This window comes from Notechis scutatus, chromosome 2, assembly GCF_049901735.1.
Source record: "Notechis scutatus isolate UNSWTSFEM ecotype Mainland chromosome 2, rNotScu1.2, whole genome shotgun sequence".
NCBI lineage: Eukaryota > Metazoa > Chordata > Lepidosauria > Squamata > Elapidae > Notechis > Notechis scutatus.
In genome coordinates this window covers 129742755-129764311 of record NC_142010.1, presented here as the reverse complement: position 1 = coordinate 129764311, position 21557 = coordinate 129742755, and the positions used below count along the sequence as shown (strand labels likewise).

At 38.2% G+C, this 21557-nt stretch overlaps 1 long non-coding RNA gene across 2 annotated transcripts in view; it reads right to left on the bottom strand.

Moving 5' to 3' along the window:
* Window positions 1-20845, bottom strand: part of LOC148132243 (uncharacterized) — a 28512-nt gene extending 7667 nt beyond the window's left edge. The window contains exons 1-3 of one of the 2 annotated variants that reach the window (XR_015747768.1): window positions 20568-20845; window positions 18483-18526; window positions 719-785 (exon numbers count right to left, since the gene is read on the bottom strand). This is a non-coding gene — a long non-coding RNA (uncharacterized LOC148132243). The remainder of the gene's footprint in view (window positions 1-718; window positions 786-18482; window positions 18527-20567) is intronic. The other variant, XR_015747769.1, reaches the window with a different exon arrangement.
* Window positions 20846-21557: the final 712 nt, after the last annotated feature.

The window sequence follows — 21557 nt, the reverse complement described above, 5'->3', positions numbered from 1 at the left end:
CAATGTCTGGAATACTCTACCCGACTCTGTAGTTTCTTCCCCAAACCCCAAAAACTTTAACCTTAGACTGTCTACTATTGACCTCACCCCTTTCCTAAGAGGTCTGTAGGGGGCGTGCATAAGCGCACCAACGTGCCTACCGTCCCTGTCCTATTGTTTCTCTTATTCTTCTTTTATTTTTCTTATATGTACCCATTTCATGTATTCACAACTATGTATACACTTATACTTATTATCTTGTAAACAATTGGCAAATCAAATAAATAAATAAAATAAATAAATAAAATAAAATAAATAAATTAAAGCCTACCTCCCTTATATGGGCATGATACATGTGACCCAGTTTAGAAAGGGGTATCATGGTTAGATTGCCTGGTCAAGCCCAACATTTTTATATTGTTGAATCCCATCCCTGACATTCCTGGTTGGGAAAATGCAAGGCTTTCGTTGAACTGGTTGAAAGTACAGCTGCACAGTGTTTTGGACCTGAGCTCCACCAGGTACTTTGTATAAGCTCACAAACTGAGCACCTCTCTGTCTGCAGCACCTTGGTCTTTCCAGTGACTGCATGGTTAGTAGTTAGTTACATTAATCGTAAAAAAGAGGCAGTTGCTTTCAGATGTGGAGATTGCCTGTGTTCCTGGTCCCACACCCTCTGAATCTCCCAGAGACTGAATTTGAAATCCTGCACTCAGAGATTTTAAACTTCAGTTCCTACCATCCTTTATCCAGAACTTGTAGTTTCTCATTGGCTGGAGGATGTTGGGACGTGAAATCCTGTGTACCTGTGGAACACAAGAGCGATTGTTAAATGAGTCTCTGGGTTTAAGAAATATGAGGGAATATTCAGTTTTCTGTTTTTTCTTTTGAGCTTTTCTGTTGTCAACATGCAGTTTAGACAAAGTGAGGATTTTCTAAGAACAGGGATTTTTTTCCTAATAGACATAGCTCTTCAAATACATTGTGTGTAGCATTTATTAACAGTTGAACTACATCTATTCTCTGTGTCCAAGACAATTCTATGTGAGCATGATATTGTTTTTGATGAGACATTCTACCACTTACATCCTTGGCCTTATTCATCCTTCTGCTTATGTTTACAAGCACATCCTTTAACAAGAGCTTCAGAGGACTTCGTATAAAATCGAAGTTAAATTTGTTATATTTAGTGGGGAGCCTCAATCTCACAAGGTAATCCTAAAGTTGAAAAACTTAGTCTCTATTGGGGTGTTTTTGTGTATGTGTGTTTGTGAATTTTGTAGCATAAAGTTAGTTGGGAAAAAAATCTTGCAATAATTTTAGTAACAGATCTTAATATCAAAACATTATTTTGAAATGTTTAACTTTTCACTTAGTTCCTAAAACCATACTTTACAGTCTTGATATCATTTTCTTCATTAAAGGATAATGTGTGTCTCTTTTTCAAGACAGGGTTGACTTTCCCACTTTTTGTTTTCCAGTTCATGTTTTGAGATATCATTATCCAACTATGGGTGTGAGAACCTTTTATGCAAAATGCTGAACTGATGAGTCTTTTTGTCTTACCCACTGAAATAGGAAGGATGCTCAAAAAAAGAAAAGAAAAAACCCTAAACCACACTTCTCTTATCTAGATCAAGGGAGATGATCAAATTTCCTATTACATCATGGTCATCTATTCTGATGACCATTTGTTGTCAGATATGACAGGCACACCTTATTTTCCCCCCATCCATCCATCCTGTCCAAGGGACTGTTTCTACAAACCTGCTGTTTGTGACATAAGTTGTTAGAAAATTTCACTTTGTTGAAGCAAGTTTTTTAGGCAAAAACTTCACACCCAAGCCTGCATTTCAATATGTACCAGACTTGTAAACTACCCCAGAGTCACTTGGTTGAATTGGGCGGCTATAGAAATTGAATGAATGAATTAAACACTGTGCTGAGTCTTTGATAACAATTTTTCATTGATAATAGTAATTAATTGTATCAATGAACCCTCTTTTTTAAAAAAAATAATGTATTCCCATAACTATTATTACAACATCCATACATTTCTGAGTATGTAAGTGCAAGCCTAGTGTACTTTGCTAGGTTGCCTTGACTACAAATCCTATAATCTACAGCCAGTATGCCCTTCTCTGGTAATTTTGGAAATTATACCTTATCACATTTCTTGGGAAAACTGCCTTCAAGAATAGAATGATAGACTTTAACCAAATCAGGCACCAGAAAACCACTACAACAAACCAGCTCTCTATTTCAATACTCAAAGTACCATGGAGTATACAAGAACCACAAGAACTGGATTTTGTGTTTTGCCTTGTGATTCAGTCATTAATTCAGTGAGCCCTCATTGTCTATTTTGTGTCTTATTCTGCATTATCTTGCTAAACTCTACACAGCTCCTTTTATAGAAGATTAGATTGCTTCTGCCAATAACATTTGTTGTCCTCTTCCAGTATAAATTTTACTCACCTGTTTCTGTTTCTTCCTAATTCCAATAATAAATATTTTTATCTTTCATATGTGTTTTTTTTTCTTCAAACCACAGTGTGTAGTGAAGTGGACTGCAGAGGAATTAATATAGACTGGGTCGATGTTTTGAGGGAAATTAGTTGTGGTTGAGAAACCCCATAAACTCTTAACTTTCTAGTGTTGCCCAATTATCACCACCTGTTGCACTAACATAGCTACTTCCTGAGTATTTCTGGTCAGTTACCAACTGCTAACCTACACATTCCCTGCCTTGTACAATAATTTAACCAAACTTAGAACATAGAATCATAGGGCTGGGAGGGAATCCTTCTTTTCAATAGGCTAGATATGCTTAGCTCCCTTAACTGTTCATCACCCGATTCAGCCTCCAGACCCTTTAGTTTAGAACTTAGAACAATTCTTGGTCTGTTCCCCACTAGTTACTGTCTCCTGCTAAAGCAATATAGTATTTATGTACAAGCTGCATTGAATTACAAATACGAATATTCAGAACGTGGAAGCATTTGCTCTTTGGTGATATTGGTTGCCAAACACCTGGAAGTTATTATGTCCTTTGTATGAAAGAGTTCATTGTCTTCAATCACAGAAGTCAAAATTCAGTTGTTCTCAGTCTCTTAAGAGACACAGATTTAAATCTCTGAGTCTTGCTTAAGAGCCATGGAAACCTAGGTCTCCTTCAGAAATAATTTTGATTCCATGAATTTAAAGCAATGGTGATGTGCATACATCGACCAGAATTTACTTTATCTGTTGTATGACTCCCAGGGACATCTTGCCAGCAGCTACAGCAACTATAGCATGTATTCTTGTCAACCATTGTTTCCAAATGGGTTGAATTCTGGAGCAGCAACTCAAGAGATTTTTCAGAGCAAATGGGTTCAAAATAAACAAACATTCCTTAGCTCAGATTCTGTTCCTGCCTGGGGTAGCAAGATGTGGGGAAAACTGCCTGCTCCAGTCCAGAATATGCTGACTATATTATCAACCTGCACATGTCCATGTGCAATGAGTTTGTTCATTCTATTAACTTGCAGATGTAAAGATACCAGCAGAAGATAATATTTCTGGCTCAGGGTTAAGCTGTAGGTGTTTCTGAGCTTGGTGGTTTTCTGGAAGACATTTCGATACCCAACTAGATAACATCATCAATGCTAGATGGGGGTGGGGGTTGCTCACTATGTATATACTAGTGGTTTGTTTGGCCTGTCAGTGTTGGAGGGGGTGTTTTTGATGGTTCCTTGTAAAGAAGATAACTTTGACATAGACTGGTAAAAGGATAAACCTTTAAGTTTTGAAATCTCTTCTTGGCTGGATCTTCTTTTCTTCAGTTGGATTTTCTTTTCTTTTTCTATGAAACAAGGAGATAGTATATTCTAACAAACAAGAAAGTAAACAGAGAAGCTCACTATTTGAAATTAGGATATGAACTTCCTCCAAATCCACCATGCTTGGTGAATAATGTATTACTTAACTGCTTCCTGACTTCCTTCTAATTACTCTGCCATTGGACTTTGATGTACTCTACTGATTGTCCACCCAATCTGTGCAATTCCAAACTTTGTTTCTGGAATGACATACCACATTCCCTTCTTCTAGAATATAATAATCTTTCAAATCATTTAATAGCTGGTTTCTCTGACTTCCTTTGAAGTTGTTCTTAAACTTTACACTCAAAAATAGGAGTAAGGCCAAATTTCTGTTGGTGGGATTACACACTGCGGAGGACGTTTAAAGAAAACCTGTCTCGAGTCTGCTCTTTCCCAGGGAGAAAAAAATAGGGATGGAAATGGTTAACTACCTTCCCTTGCATGCTGTAACTGTAACAACATTCTCCTTACCCTAATGAGTACTTTAAAAAAAAAAATCTAATAGGAAATATGCATTTGGTATCACAGCTTATTTTTGTCCAATGGGGATATCCACCATAATCTAAATCAATTAAGGTTCAATCTGGTTTTCTGATGTAGAAAAGCATACATGCTCTGCATATCAGTTCAATACATGAGATCTGCTCACCATAATTCGCATTTGTTTCCTTCTGGTTACGTGAGCTGGGGTATGAAGCCTTAGTTCATGACCTCTTGCAGATCATTGTGTGGATTCCTGGGAACAATAAGTCCAAAGTTTGGCTTTGTAAATTAGTCACAGTTGGGTATGTCTAAGCGAGAAAGCTGTGTAAGTGGGATGTTGTTGTTGTTGTTGTTGTTGTTTTAACACCAGTGTAACCTGGATGGATTTCAGAATTTGCTTTAATCCAGGGGTCCCCAACTACCGGGCCCTGGACTGGTACCGGTCCGTCGATCATTTTGTACCGGGCCGCAAAGAAGTGGGTGCCGCCATCTTGTTTCGACGGCGCTTGAGAAAGTGCTTCCGGGTGAGCTTGTCGGTCGTCGGTTGGAAAGCGGCGTTTGGGTGCTGAAGGAATCCTCGCGCCTTAGTTTCGTCGAGGGGGGGCGGCTTCGAATGAAGAGCCGTCCCAATGGCGGTGGAGTCTCGCGTTACTCAGGAGGAGATTAAGAAAGAGCCTGAAAAGCCCATTGACCGCGAGAAGGTACAAAGGAGGAGTTGAAGGTGGCGGGGAGAAGCGGGGGACGGCTGGCTGGCCGGTCGCTCGGCTCGCCTTGCCTTGGTCGTGCGTGCTGATGCCGGTACCGGTCCGTGGATCATTTTGTACCGGGCCGCAAAGAATGAATAATCGTGAAACTGGTCCCTGGTACAAAAAAGGTTGGGGACCACTGCTTTAATCCATTGCCTTTGGATTGCTTTTGCTTTAAATATATCCAACCCTGCTTTATTAATGGCTTTAGAAAATGGAAGTCCAGAATGGAACCAAGCAATTTACTGGGTTTTGAGGACGCTCAGTTTACAACTCTGCTTCAATTGTTCTTTCCAGCAGCTTCAACATTTTGGCTTGTTTGCTGTAATTTTCCTGGCATATGCCTTGTCTCCTGGCCTCTTCTACCAGAGAGGTCCCACACACAGTGCAGAAAAGAAGACTGGTATCGGGACTGCTGCTGGATGGTTTATATTCAGCACGACAGACCTCACAGGCAGCTGAGGGGGACTCAAAGCTTCCAGGAGTCTTTTCTGATTAATGCACTTTCAACTGATATCCAACAGAGATTTAATTTAACACAGCTTTTAGAGGGTTTGGGGAGGTTTTTTTAAAGAGAAAAAAAGCATATTGTGAGGAAGCTTCAGAAGTGTGCCAATATATTGGAAAGAAATTATGTTTTCATGAATTATAGAATAGAATAGAATAATTCTTTACCTTTTCTTTATTCTTTATCCATTATAACAATGCTGTTTTTATCATTTTAAAAAATTTTCATCTTAAATTATTCTGATTTTAGTGTTAATTTTGATTATATATTGCACACTGCCCAGAGGCCCTCTCTGGGCGATTAAGAAATATGAAATACAAATAAATACATAAATAGAGATAATAAAGAAAAGCAAATGTTCTTCAGTTTTATTTTCAGATTAATAACTTCCATGAAATGGATACCTCCTAATGTCTTTTCTTCTAGTATTGGTCCACTAATATGATTACTACCTTTTCCTTTCTAGATTACAGATATTCCTACTCAAAAATTTGCACTATTGAATTCAGTGGGGTTTATTCACAGGTGGTTACGTTTAAAATCCTACAAGGCTCAGCAAACATATATGCTTTTCCTGGGATAGGTTCGGTCTAGTTTGGGTATTTTTTCTGATAAGAGAACATGCCAAGGATTACCACACTGTCTTTTTGTGGGAAAGAAGAAAATGAGCAGTCTACCTTCTCAAGGGTCTTTGGAGATCCTCAGTCATCTAGGTCATGGTTGTCCCAAGATCCTTTTTCAAAAGCCAACTGGATTTTCTTTATTTTCCTTGAAGATGTTTTGCTTCTCATCCAAGGAGCTTCTTCACTTCTGAGAACTGAAGAAGCTTCTTGGAGAAGAAGTGCAACATCTTCAAGGAAAAACAAAGTCCAGTTGCCTTTTGAAAAAAAAAGCACCATGGGACCTTTTCAAGAGCTATCTTCACCCTCTGGAACACTTTCCTTCTGAGAAGGGAATGTCCCCAATTTCTTAGTCTTCATAGAGACATTGAAGAGCTTGTATTTGTCCAGAGATGTGGACACTGATGTTTTTCAGAGATTTTGGGGAAGTTGAGAGCAAGTTTATCTCAGATATAGCAATTCAGGACAGGTTCTGAGAATTCTGGGGAGAAAGCACTTCAAAGAGACTAGTTGATCCACTAGTTGAAATCTGACCAAATGAGATCTACAAATGTCATAAGCCTTTGATAATCTTGTAAAACAATGCTGAAATCCTGTTGATAATTTTCTATTATTTATTTTATTGTTGTTTATGATTATGGAAAGGTGCCTGGTTCAGAAAAGTCTGTCAGTGCCTGTCTCAGAAGATTTTTTTCCCCTGAAAATCTAACTCCGTTGAATTTGGGCATTTACTTTATGTAAGTCAGATAAGTTTGGAGATTAATTTTGGGTTTTAAAATTTGTAAACTTCTCAGAATCTTCTCAGAACCTTCTCAGTAAACTTCTACTGTCCTCTGTGAGATGATCCAGGGGTTGCCCCGTTCCCTAGAGTCTTAAAATGAGGATCCAGACTCTGTCAAGGACCTTGGAGTACTCATCTCTAATGATCTAAGTCAGTGATCCCCAACCTTTTTGACGCCGCGGCCCGGTACTGGCATCAGCTGGGCGCCACGGCCCGGTACCGGCATCAGCTGGGCGCCGCCATCTTTTGACGAAAAGTGCTTCCGGTGACCTCACGGAAGCACGTTTCATCAAAAAGATGGCGGCGCTAGCGCTCGGTGAGCTTTCCGGGTAGAAATGGCTTTCTGCAAAAGCTCACGGAAGCGCTGGCGCCATCTTTTTGATGAAACGTGCTTCCGGTGAGCTTTCTACCGGAAAAGCTCACCGGAAGCACTTTTTCATGAAAAAAATATGGCGGCGCCCAGCAAGCCAGCGGCCCGGTAGGAGTTGTTCCGCGGCCCGGTACCGGTCCACGGCCCGGTGGTTGGGGACCCCTGATCTAAGTGCTAGAGCCCACTGTAACCACATAGCCAAAAAGGCATTAAGAGTTGTTAATCGAATCCTACGTAGGTTCTTCTCTGGTAATATCACACTACTAACTAGAGCATTCAAAACATTTGCTAGACCTATACTTGAATACAGCTCATCAGTCTGGAACCCATATCATGTATCTGATATAAACACAGTTGAAAAAGTCCAGAAATATTTCACAAGAAGAGTTCTCCAACATTTCCCTCCTGGGAATCCAGACTGTGTTCCACTACACACACACATACCACTTGTATGAAACATTTTACCATACCCAGTAAGCCTGAAAATAATAAGATGATCATGTCTTTTATTCAAGTTTTTCCACAGCTGCCCAAACAGCACTAGCTACCTGACATTGTCAGGATGTATATATATAATTTGAAAGCATGCAAATACATGTAGATAAATAGGTACCACTTTGGTGGGATGGTAACAGTGCTCTGTGATGTCATGCTGGCACATGACTGAGAATTACTCTGTGGGCACATCTGGAATACCTGGAATAAATCATGGTTCCCTGGCCCCTCCTAAGGGGCTAGTCAAGAGGCAAAAGATTTCACTGGAATGGTACCTCAAAAAGCCTGATGCAGAACTAGCAGCCTATACCCAGCTGGCTACAGTGGCAACGGAGGTATTTATCCTGTGCTTTTGCCAAAATGGCTAAAGCAGTGTTGTACATTGTAGTGCAAGCCCCATCTTGTTTGTACAAGGGTTGAATGAAACGTTAATTCTTCCATCTCATAATTTTAAATAGGAATAGTTTAATTACCGCAATGAGAAAATAATAATTGATATGTGTGGGTGTTGTTGTTGTGACCTGTATTTACTTCACTATATAATCACCACTGTTTGCTATGCACTTCTGGCAATGATGGACAAACTTCTTTTTAAAGCTGCCACAAAAGAATTTACTGAAATATCCCTATTTAAACTAAAGTTGGAAAGGTGAAGGCATTACTGTACTTCTTAGCCAATACTTACATTATTCGTAACAGTAGGAACAACAAATATTCCTTAGTAGGCCAGCTACTCATACCCTTTGGTGATCTTAGCATGTCTACCCTTGGAAAGTCTGGCCACCATCCTTTTTGGCTAATACGCAAAGTGAAGAATGAAGAGTGGGTTAGCTGGATGTATTAACTATTTTTCTGTTATGCTAACATGCATACAATAAAAAAGGTCAGCTAGTGAGTTAATATTATTTCCATTCTGCTTATAATTGGCAGCCCAACATATTTTTTGTCCTCTAATGTATTTACATCGACGCTAGACCTTAATTAATTGCCAGAAGTCTATGATTCCCCATACAGAGCACTGTTGGAATTATGATAAGAAACATGGCTCTCCCTGGTTTTGCTAGAATATGCAAGGCTATAAAAGGTGTTTATTCTATGAATATATTTTTAAATAAGCAGATTCACTTTATGCAACCAGTAGTCAAGTAATAATTCCTTCTATCTCTTTTTAGACTAAAATTGAGCAAAACTCTCTTTAAATGCGCCTTTTATAAGCTATCATAAAGAAAATAAATGCATCCCTTTTCTCTACTATTTTTTTTTTCTATCTGCAAGGATCTTGACAGTGCGTAAAGAAGCAAGTATTCAAGCTCCAATCCTTCTTCCCATATCTTGCATTCCTAATATTGTATAGTACAAGATTGGATAGAAAAGAGGTACATAATGGGCGTAATATTTGTGCTAACATAAATAAAATTAAAGAAAATAAAATCTATTTCAAATGATGACTTATAAATGCATATTAAAAAAAACAATTCCAAACAGGTCAGTGTTGACATTTTAGTTCAGAAGTTGAAATTCTACTTCCTGATATTAGGAGTAAAATTCAGATATGATTTTAAACAACCCTGTGAATGTTTCATGCTGGCAGTAAACCTTGAATCTTCAAACTATCACTGTATTTCAGAAACTTGCAATGATTCATTTTAGCACCAGCTACTTCAGCTTCGTTGAAATGGTAGTTTTACTTCTTTTGACCATGAAACTGTGTTTTTTTCCCTCCTTATTGATTGCCCAACTGTATTTTAGGAAGAACTTCCATTGTAAGGTGGCTACCTTCAGATGTCTTGAAATGATATGTTATTATAATATCAGTTTCATTTCAACCAAATGCCTGGAAATATTTTAAAAGCTGAAACTAGACTGGGCAGCCTCTCCCCATTCTCGATCCACTAGAAGTGTTTGGGATATAGTTCCCAAATTCCTACCTAGGAAACCCACCTAATATTGTGTGTATCAGCAGATGACAGTATTCCACTGAACTTATCTGGATTAAAAAGTAAGCAGAATTACTGGCTATTACTAGGAAAGATTATGGCAATGGTTCTATATTGGAGATCAAAATAATGTTCTAGAACTCACTGCCAAACCATTTCTATATTGCTGGCACAAAAATATATATGGATATGACCCTGAAGTCATCAGGAGCCCAGTTCAATTTAAAGGAGGGGACAGACCCAGCCCGCCTCCTCCTCCTCCTCCTCCTCCTCCTCCTCCTCTTCTAATAAAGAAGACATTCTTTTTATTTCTTGGTATACATCAACTGGGCAAAGAAATCAATTTGTCATAAACAAAATACAGAGGTATTTATTAAGCAGATGGAGGGTATCAGGCTCCAACAACCAAGAAAGACATCTAGTGATTCTTACAAGGATATTTCTTTATTGTTCCATGCTTATAGGCAAGAATCTTGTCAAAATGAAGCATATCAGTATCTATATGAAGCATATGAAGATGTGTTGGATATATTTGCCAAGTTAAATTATTTTTAAAAATAATAAAGGCGGGATACAAACAAGCAAATAAATATTCTGTGAACTATTAGGGAGGAACGGACTTCACCCTCTTTTTCTCACACAAATTATCTGAACTAAGCTGTCTCTTACTCCTCTGGAAGACAGCCCTTTTCCCTCCTGGGAATCTGGCCCATGACATTGAATCGTAGAAGACTTGTTGAAATGAATACTTCTTCCAATCATGTTGTATGCTCAGTTGAGGAATTTTGCTGAAACTTGAAATTTGTCTTACATATTTAGTAATATTAAAGCAATGAAATGAAACCTGTAAAGATCCTTGGACTGGATAGGATTCCTACCAAGGGATAGGAAATCAACAAAGCAAGGAAAGCCTAGCTCCTGTCTTATTAGAGATACCTAACAAACAAATCTTTTGAAAAAAAGGCTATTGATCTTATTGTATTCTGAGCTTTACAGAACTGTGACTTTCAAAAGGGAGAGGAGCCCATAAACAGTGTATGTTAGAATCTGATAGCTTTGGTAAATGTAGTTGCCAAGATTTTGACAGCTACTTTGGCATGAAGCTTATAGCAATATGACTTTTCATAATTTAGCCAGCATAGTCTGGTTTTAATGAAAGGATGTGAAGCCTCTGACAGGATTATATTATTGGTAAACATGTTGGCAGAGTATTCGGATAGTAATGAAACAACTGGAACGGCTTTGTTAGATGTCCTTGATGTGATGCCAATTAAGTTTTTAGAACAATCTATTAAAAAAAAAAAGAACCTTGAATCTCCATCACATTTTCTTTCATGGATGAACATTTATTATGCTACTCCTGCTTGCATAAATACTGATGGAAATATTTCCACTATAATTAAGATGTGACATGGAATTTGTCAAGGATGTCTTTTATCTTCCTTCAAACTGATCCTGAGAATTTGGAAAGTGAAAACAGTGCCAATGTGGAAGTGCCTATGAATTAGGAAGGCCGTATAGATACATCATTTTTCTTTGGCCAGAGACTGAACTTTGCCATTGAGTGATATTTTTGAGACATCACTCCCAAAAGTAGTGTGTAGGGACAGTCCAAAGCTACATTTAATTTTTTTAAGATGCATGTATTATAAATGCATGTTTATTCTACAATTAATATTCCCTTTCAATCCCCTAATTAGTTTTATGCAAAGACATCTATTTTGGGGTAATTAACTATTTTGTTGTAAAGTTGATATGGATTGGAGTATCTTTTAATAGATTTAAATATTCTTTAGCTCAGCAAATTCTTAGAAATATGTAATGTAAACCAAAAGCACAAGAATCCCGCACTAATCCACAATTTCAGAAATTTGTACAAAACATATGAAGATAGAATAAGAAGATAGAACCATAACTAAACACTAATAATATGAAGACTTTAGGCAATATATTATGGTAATCCTGAATTACTGCAATAAAGTCTCATATTGCTGATATGCCCGGATTTTACCTATTTTCCCCATATTTTAAATACATATATTAATATAATATCATGTTGTAATTTGCTCCATTCCTACTTTGCAATTCTTTATAAAAGTCTAAAAAACTTAATAAAAGCTTAATCCTCTCATTTAATTTTGACATTCCAATTCTTTTCTTCTCTCTGAGCAACAGTGGAAATAACATTTAAACTGAAGCATATACTGATGTATATATAATTTTATGAATGTTGTAATCTCTGCAGGGAAATACTTAGATTCAGTTACAAAAACCTGCTGCAATGCTTAAAGATGGAACTTATTCATTCTGGGATGAAGAAGTTGAGGTGATTAGAAATATTGCAGAGAGGTTAAAATATACTTGAATTTATAACTGTTGTGGTGAATATTGGAACTTCTTTCTTTCTTTTCTATTTTTCTTCAACTTTTCTTTTCTTGCACTTTTTCCCTTTTGTTTGATTTTTCCTTTCTTTTTTCTTCCTTACTTTGTTAATTTGTGTTAGTTTTTATCTTTTTATTTAAAAGTTTTAATAAAAAATATACACCATTATCAAGTAGTTTCTGCCTGCCTTGTCACCGGATGCAGAGAAGGCTTTTCATAAAGCATATTGACATCTATTTTTTTTAATTACCATTGTTTATTTCTTTTAAACTGAAGTGAGGAATATTGGTGTTTTATTTGATAGAAAATATGAAAGGACCTAAAATATATATTTTTTAAAAAGTGATGCTCAAGATTTAATGGGTTGTAACCATTGGATCTTAAAGTTAATGGAGCTGGCAAAGCCCTTAAATTATGGGAAACAGATAACTTAAAAGTAACTTCTTTCAAAATGAAATACCAAGATTCAGAGGGTTTCTAAACAGATTGAACCACGATATTAGGAAGATACATTAATCATCACATCCTTTGCATATCGTTTAAAAGGAAAGTTTCCTGTGTTCAGTGGAATTTGGTTCCCTGAAATCAGTCTACATGAAATTGCAACCGTAACCCAATATTTAACTTTTCCATCAAAACCAGTGAGTGCTGCTGAACTGGACTAAGGAAATGTTGGCTGCACTCTGTCTATTATTTGTACACTTTTATTACATTGTGTGAAGAGTTGAAAATGCCTTACAAAGGTTTGTTTGATCCAATTGGGAATTTATAGTTTCATCAGGAAGGCAAGAAACGTAATCTTGAAAGAACGATGCCTGTTCAGGGAGGCTTGAGTTATTTATAAAAAATAATAAAAGCGGGATAAAAATAAATACATTTTTGTTCATCAAGGAAAGTTTAAAGAACTTAGCGCAACATTTTCCCTGGATTACTTTTATGACATGTATTTTAAGGATACTTTTTATATTTTATAATATTTTATGTATTTTATATCTATTGGTTGCTATTTATCACAGTTCAAAAAGCAAAAGCAGTTTAGGAAAAATAACTAGTTGAAATAACTATTACTCAGAAGTAATCTGAGTTCATTTTGACTTTTTCTCAAAGAAACCCTCAGGAGGTTTCCCAGAACAAGGATTGCAGATGAAGCTTTCTTTATCAGCAGGAGTAAAAGTGGGAGGATGACTTGCTTACAAACAAACAGTTTCCTTTCAGCTGCAATCCCAAGATGCCATTCCAAATATTCTGGCTCTCTTCCACTAGCCCCGGAAATAAGGGGTCTTTTTCAATTGCATGCTTTGCATGTCCAACTTGGAGCTATTTGTCTTGGTCTGGAAAAAATGAAGAACTTTCTCCCCTCCAGAATTCAAAGCAAATTCCTAAGAACCATTCCTAAGAGGTCTGTAAGAGGCGTGCCTAAGTGCACCATCATACCTCTCGTCCTTGTCCCATTGTCCCCATTTATTTGTATCTATTTCCTGTATTCTTACTCATTATACTTATACCCATAATCTTGTAAACGATTGACAAATAAAATAAATAAATAAATAAAAAATAAAATCCATTCCAGTTTTTGATGGGAAATGTTGTCACATATTACTCCAAAATTGTATTCCTATTCTTAGTCTATCCTATAAGACTCATTGAACAAGGAGACAATAATATTTAAACTCATGTGTGATGAGTTTATCATCATAGGTTCATGCAGGTCCATCCAAAATAAATTCACTGATAAAGATTAAGCTTCCTCGAGGAATAGTACATAATAAAGGCTTCCAAATTATAAGGAACATTTGGAGGGTGATTAATGTAAAGGAGAATAAGAGCAATGCTCATCAAGAACACTGTTGGAGAATAAAATACAGATGGTGGGCTGAGCTAACTGAAGCATCTTTAAAGAGAACCATGATGTATGAAGATCCAAAAACTAAAAAGCAAGCTGTGTGTTATGTAACAGGTGGTTTTGAGTGAACAATGTTGTTTATGCAGTGTTAGTTGCTCCGAATTCAACCCATGTATGGCTGTTTTTTCTTCCTGAAAAAGAAATTGTTTTCTACTCAATGTGCCTTTTAAACAGACCCCTTTGCAAAAACAAAACAAAACCCTGATATATTAGAACAAAAAGAATTGATAATATTCAGTAACATTATTTCTAATTGTTTTTTTTTCTAGTTGGATCTCACTCCTAATTGTTTCATCTATTAATTTCCCCTTTTTGATGGCTACTATATTCACAGCAGAGCATAATGTTAGAAGATTTAGGAGTTTTACTGTAATGTTGGAAAATTTAGGAGTTTTACCGAATCATCAGAAGCCTGCCTTCAAATTAATAGTAGCTGATATGACAAAATAACTGTGCTTTATTTCTGTATATTTACTTCCTGCAGTTTATAAACATTTTAAAGATTCTATGTCCCAGTCTATAAAAAAATCAATACATTTTAGGCTAGAAATGAAGAGATTTTATTTGGAACATTTATATTTTCACCTACTCACAGCGACTCAAGGCTGAGGCGATGTGTCCACCTTGGGCATGAAACCAGCTGAGTGATTTGGAACCAGTTATTTTCTCTTAGCCCTAGACAGAAGGCAATGGCAACCAACACTTCCAAAAAAATTGCCCAGAAAAAAGTCTAATAAGTAATAATAACGGCAGCATGCATCTAGTTCAGGAGTCTCAAACTCAGATTGTCATAATAGCTATATAAACATTATTTATTAACTAGTGGGTGGCAATGCTGAAGTCTTTTCCAACATTGGTAGAAAAGTCTCTAGTAAGTCAAAAATTAAGAAAGTGAAATATGTCATAATATACCTTTATAACTTTATATCACAGTATTTTCAGTGGTGGAATTTTTTTTTACTACCGGTTCTGTGGGCATGGCTTATTTGGTGGGTGTGGCTTAGTGGTCATGTGACTGGGTGGGCATGCTTGGTGGTCATGTGACTGGGTGGGCGTGGCCAACTCAATGTCACTCACATCAAGGGGTGCCTCACCTGGCCCCTGCCCTCCCAGCCATTCCTTGTCACCCAGCCTCAACTTATCTATAGTTCTGTAAAAATGTTGTTCACCTTTTTTGACTTTATTATCTACATACTATAGATGTACTTTCATGGACCACTGAAAGGAGGAAATGGCTCACATGCTTTACTCAAGAGTGTGATAGGCAACAGGCTTTTAAGGGGCTGCCACAAAGAAAGGGGGACAATGTATTTTCCAAAGAAGCAGAATGCAAACAAAAAGCAATGGATGGAAACTGAACAGAGAGAAGCAACCTAAAACTAAGGAGAAACTTCTTGATAGTGAGAACAATTACCCAGTGGAACTGCCTGTCTCCAGAAGTTCTGGGTGCTCAATCACTGGAAGTTTTAAAGACTGGACAGCCATTTCTCTGAAATGGTATAGGGTTCACCCCAAGGTCCCTTCTAAGTATTATTCTGACACCTTTCCCAGGATTTCTACTCAGAGTTTGGCATCCTCAGTTTTCTTGCCTGAGCTGGGGGTTGGACTAGAAGACCTCCAAGGTCCCTTTCAACTCTTGTTAAACACATGTGTATTTTATGCTCTGGATTATTGACATTGAATGCATGTAAACCCTGAAAAATATGTAGTAGCCCTGGGCAAAAGAAAGGCAGAAAAATCACCCTAGGTGTAGGGACGGTGTAAAATATTAACACATGATAAATAATGGAACAATTAAAAATAATAGCACAGAGTTTTATCTCTCTGTTTCTTCCTATTTTTTTTCTTTCTTTACCTTCCTCTTTCTTTCTTTCTTTCTTTCTTTCTTTCTTTCTTTCTTTCTTTCTTTCTTTCTTTCTTTCTTTCTTTCTTTCTTTCTCTCTCTCTCTCTCTCTCTCTCTCTCTCTCTCTCTCTCCTCTTTCCTTTCTTTCTTTCTCTCTCTCATACACACACACACACACACACACACACACACACAGAGCATTTAACAGACAAGCATTTTGGAAGCAGCTCCTTTAAATTTCTCCAAGGCTCGATTCACCCCCACCCCCTCTGTCAGACCGCACTCCTTCTCACTCCAGCACTTTAACTCACAAGGGGAAAGAGATGCTTGCAGCATCCATGGGGAATCCTTGGAGAAGTTTTTAAAAGACCTGCTTCCAAAATGCATTTCTTTTACGTTGCAAAAGTGCTCCAAGGCTCGATTCACCCCCACCCCCTCTGTCAGACTGCACTCTTTCTCACTCCAGACACTTTAACTCACATGGGGAAAGTGATACTTACAGCATCCGTGCCTTTCTTCCTTTTCCCCGGGGAGAAAGAGGACGTGGGGAACGGAAAGCTAGAAGAGCGATCACAAGTGAGTGACTGGGCGACCGGGTTGGGGGCATGGCCAGCCAGGGATTGCCACGGTTGGGTGACCCATGCCAAATAACCGCTACCGGTTTGCCTGAATAGGTGCGAACCGGTCAAATAGCACCTCTGAGTATTTTCCTTTATCAGAACACAGATTTACTGTTTTGCTACTGGGGGATGGATTCTGCCCCCCACCCAGTCCCGCTCAAAATCAGCAACTTACAAAATACTGTGATGGGCTCTAGAAAAGTTTGGTTTAGAGCAGTGGTGATGAACCTATGACATGTGTGTCAAAGATGACATGTTACAATGCCAGCATTCACCAACATCTGGCAACAACTATTCTTGAAAGTGCTCTCCGTTCTCAGAGAATTGTGTGAGAATTGGATGTATTTTTCCAGGTTTCAGAGGCCGCAGAAGCGCATACTCTGAAGCTGCTTTAAGAAAGAAGGTCTTGTGTGACGTATCTGGAGAAGTAGGCCGCAGGGCTTGTCAGGGAACATTGCCTGAAGGTACATCAGTGGAAGATCTTGGGAAACACTAGACTGTGACGCAATTGCACCACTCCTCAAGACTTGTACACCTTGGGGAACCACACAAAGCTTCCTTTTTAAGTGGCAGCGGTGGTGCTAGAACCAAAGTTGAGGCCTGGCGTCAACCTCAGGCCCAGCTTCGGTGCTGCTAGTGCTGTTCACAGTGGCCTAGGCCCAAAGGTTTCGCCATCGATGCCCTCTAATGGTTAAGGCAACCAGGCTAGAAACTGAGAGACTGAGTTCTGGTTTCTGCCTAAAGCATAAAAATCCATCTGGGTGACACTGAACCAGTCGCTCTCAGCCCAATTCACCTCACAGGTGTGAATGTGGGGGAAATGGGAGAAAGAACGAGCATTAGGTATGTTTGCTGCCTGGAGTTATTTCTAAATATTAAAGGTGGGGCTAAAAATATCTAGATTCTAGAAAAACGGAGAACGAGCAGAAAACTTTGTGGAATGGATGGAGTAGGAGAGCTCCTTCTTTTGAACATGGTTCATCTTGATCCTTGTTCAGGTTCATTATAAACGTGGCTTCATTAGCCAGAGAATTTTAGAAATAAAGAGCATAAGGCACAGGAGAAGGAAAATTATAGTGAGATAATGGAAGGAGTTCTTCCACCACAACTAACATCGGCCCACCATTGTATTCTGTTTTAGAATGGTACAAGTAATGATAAATTATATAAAATGCTGACAGTAACAGTTCTAAAATGAGCTGAAAAAAATACCTTCAGGGTCTATGTGGTGAAGCAGGACCTCACTCACTTCGTCATATCAGTCTTAATCCAGCCTGTCAGCTGCTTCTCAGGCTGGCTGATAGATGCTGGCAGGTCAACCTGTTTCTCTTGCTACCAGCCCTCCCTCACCGCCCCTCCAGCACCAATCTTGGCAGCCTGATGTGAAGAATACCAGCAGAATCTACAGCAAGGGAATTTATACCAACATTTGGCAATTTTAAGACTTGAGGACTTCAATTCCCAGAATTCCCCAGCCAGCCATTTTCCCACAGGTCTTAAAGTTGCCAAGGTTGGACATCTCGGATCCATAGGGTGGTTGGGGGCTTCCCAGCCCCTCCTGTTCGGCTGAGCAGCCCTATCTATCCCACCAGCAGGAAGCATGAGGCCCTTCCAGGTAAACCAGGAAATGCACTTTCCATTTGCAGTATAATAACCTTGGGAAAGTAGAGGAAAATTTTCCCAGTAATTTAAATCTTGATTCTTTCAATATATATATAAAAAAGTCTATATACAAGAAGCAATCTTTCAGTCGTGACTTATTTACTGGCACTATTGAAAGATTTTTCAATGCTAATCTGGTTTATATAGCGAGATGGATGCCATTGCCAGTAAATATATGGATTCCTTCCTAGAAAAGGAAAGGTCACTTTTTGCACAAGCAAGTTTCCAAAGGTATCAGTTCCAAAGTAAAAAATAAATCAATCAATGGATGCTGCCAAACACTTACCCTTTATGGGTTCCAGTCTGTTTGAAGATGCTATGTCTTCATACCTGAAATTATACAGTATTTAGGTGGCAAATTCAGCAGCCATTACTCAATACTTTAATCGATACTGCAAGAACCAATTGATATACTATGGAAACTGGGCTATCAAGTCACTTTATCAAGTATGAACATTAAAATTCATTTAAATAATTGCATTTCCAATATGAAACAGCCTACTGCTTATGTGGAGTAAAAATGGGTAAGGTAAACATGGGATATACATTAGTTAGAAACAAGAATGACACCTTTTTTGCAGATACATGTCATCAGAAACCTTGGATTGACTATTGCACCATAATTACAATAAATACTATCAATGATCTATTGCCACAACATATGCGAGATACCATATTTATTCTGAAGGCATAGATACCCCAATATGTGAACTGTAGTACTCAGGAAATGCTTCACCCTAGTAAAGAATTTCATTCACTAAATGTAATCAAATTGATGACTTGTTTTTTTCTTTTTAAACCCACTCACCGATCAATGGGAAATAAATTTCCATGTGGGTATTTTTCAGCATCCCAACTGACCGCATTTCCTTTTAAAGAAATGTTTTGAAAGGTGGAAAATTATGAACCACTGCTTTCATGTTTCCCTTGAGTGAACTTTTATTTTAGCTTGTCAAGCAACCGCTCACATTAGGATTGTGTTTCGTTCTTCAATTAGAACCAGTTGGAATCTTATTAAGCCAAAGAACAAAGGGATGTATGGGAATTCCAGCCAAAGAGAATGCAGCCCCTTCTGCTTCCCAAGCTGCAAAGCTTTCTACTGGCTGGATGTTATTTCAAGAGCTGTGCATCCCACCCATAGGCTTCTGTGAATCCAGAAGCTGATGGGCTCTGACGCCTTGCAAGCATCAAACTTATTCATGTTCAGGAATGGGAGGGTCAGGGCCATTGACACACACCAGTATCCTGCTGCCTATTATTTCCTGCCAATTCTGGCAACTTTCCAAGCTCTGACATGACAGGTGGATGGAGTTCACAAGGAAATCATGTCATGAGCCAGTTTTCCAGGAAAGCTGTTAATTTAATTCACAAAGTGAGCTCTTGAGACAGAAAGGGAATCTAACTGAGTGGGAATGCTCATCTCTGATTGTTTTAGGAGAGTAGAGGAAATCTTTCTGATAACCCAGCTTTATCCAATGCAGGGGAGATTCTGTATTAGAGTATTTGATTCCTGAATGGAAGTAGGGTGGACTTTTCTTCATAGTATATGGCTCTGTCCATTTGGTGAATTGTGCACTGAACCAGAGAGATCCTAGTAGAATCAATATGAAAACAAGTTAATATCATTTGGTATACATGGAGATGTAGACGTAGAAATTAATAATTGAGCATGGATAAATAATGTATAATTTGGGGATACTTTTAAAGGATTGTTGATGTTATTCCCTCCATCATTTGTTTTGGGAGTACTCCTATGATAGCCACATTGAGGTGCGCAGTTGGAATATTTCCAGATTGACAGCTCTAGTCCAACCAATCAAAAGATACACCAAGTAGTTATTTTTGCCCTTTACTCATTATGTCTCCATGAAACTAAAGTCAACAAACAAGGGAACATTCACAAAGAATTGAAGGACATCTGAAAAAGAAATCCCCCCATTTGCTCTTCCTGAGCAAGCCCACCAGTGCATAGAAAGCTATTTCATTTCCAGCAATCATCCCTCCCTAATTCATTTTTTGTTGAATTATGCTTCTTATACTCATTTTGCCTAAATAAATGGCCAATAAGAGATCACTTTGCTTAAGGTCATTAAAATATTAAGGGGTATGCTCTTACAATATAAAGCTGTGGCACAGAGCGACAATGAACAGGACATACATATTGCAAAAGAGCTACCGTCTGTTATACATGTCTGCATAAGGGTTCTTGTTCAATCACCCTTGGCCCACCATGTCATTCAGAGTTTGAAACCTGATCCAAACCTGAAAAAGCCTTGAATGATATTGAGCTGAAAGTTTGGGTCAAAAAAAAAAAAAAGGCTAACTCTATAATATCATCCTTGGGAGAATTATTTCTGTCTTCTATACTCACGTGCCGTTCAGATGGTTGGCTGGTGTTTCAGTGCACCTGAATTTTACAATACACCCAGTCAAATTGCTGGGCTAAACAAAATTCCAGCAGGGAAAAAAAAAAGTTTATTACAGCCAGAACATGCTGTCTTTGTTTCCCTAGTTGAAGCTTGATCAGAATTATTGCTTTAGTATGGGACTGACCCCCTCTGCCTTGCAGATGTTAACCACTGCCCTCATTCTGAATAATAGTGGGTTTTTAAATCCTCTGTCCACTGATTTAGCATTGCTGTATGTCCTGCTAATTGTCACTCTGTGCCACAGCTTTATATTGTAAGAGAACACCCCCTAATATTTTTAATGACCTTAAGCAAAGTGATTGACATAAGATACCCGTGTCAGATGTTCTAGTGACGCAATATGTTCCCCCAGTAGCAGGAAAGCTTCCTGCCGTGATTAAGTTCGAGCTATGAAAAGTGCTAAAATGTGTGGTCAGCTTTCCTCTGATGCAAGTGATTTTATTATAGTGTCTGGTAACTGTGGAGTGTAGCAACACAAATACTGAGTCTAAACATCCCCTCCCATATGTATAACTGCTGCTCTATTTAAATCACAGCTTGCACTTTAGAAGGCTAGGGTCTCAGTTGTGAACACTGTTTCCATGTGCACATTTTTAACAGAAGGGTTGGGGTTATTCATGCAATGATGTACCTCCACTGTTCCTTCATCTGGAGAAAGCCAATAATATTCTGAGAGGAAATTTCTGGGGCTTGATTTTACATCTCTCTAGACACAGACCATTACAGCATTTGTTGTAATTTAAAAGTTGCAATCCTATTCCTATTTGCTTACAAGCAAATTCTATTGGACCCAAAATAGGACATTCCAGTTGTATTCACAACTGAGCCACAGGTTTGCTTCCATCTGTAGGAGAGCAGATTCTTAATCAACTACATGGCTCTATCTTTAAAATGTAGGACTACAATGGCCAATTTCGCAAACAATTTGGATC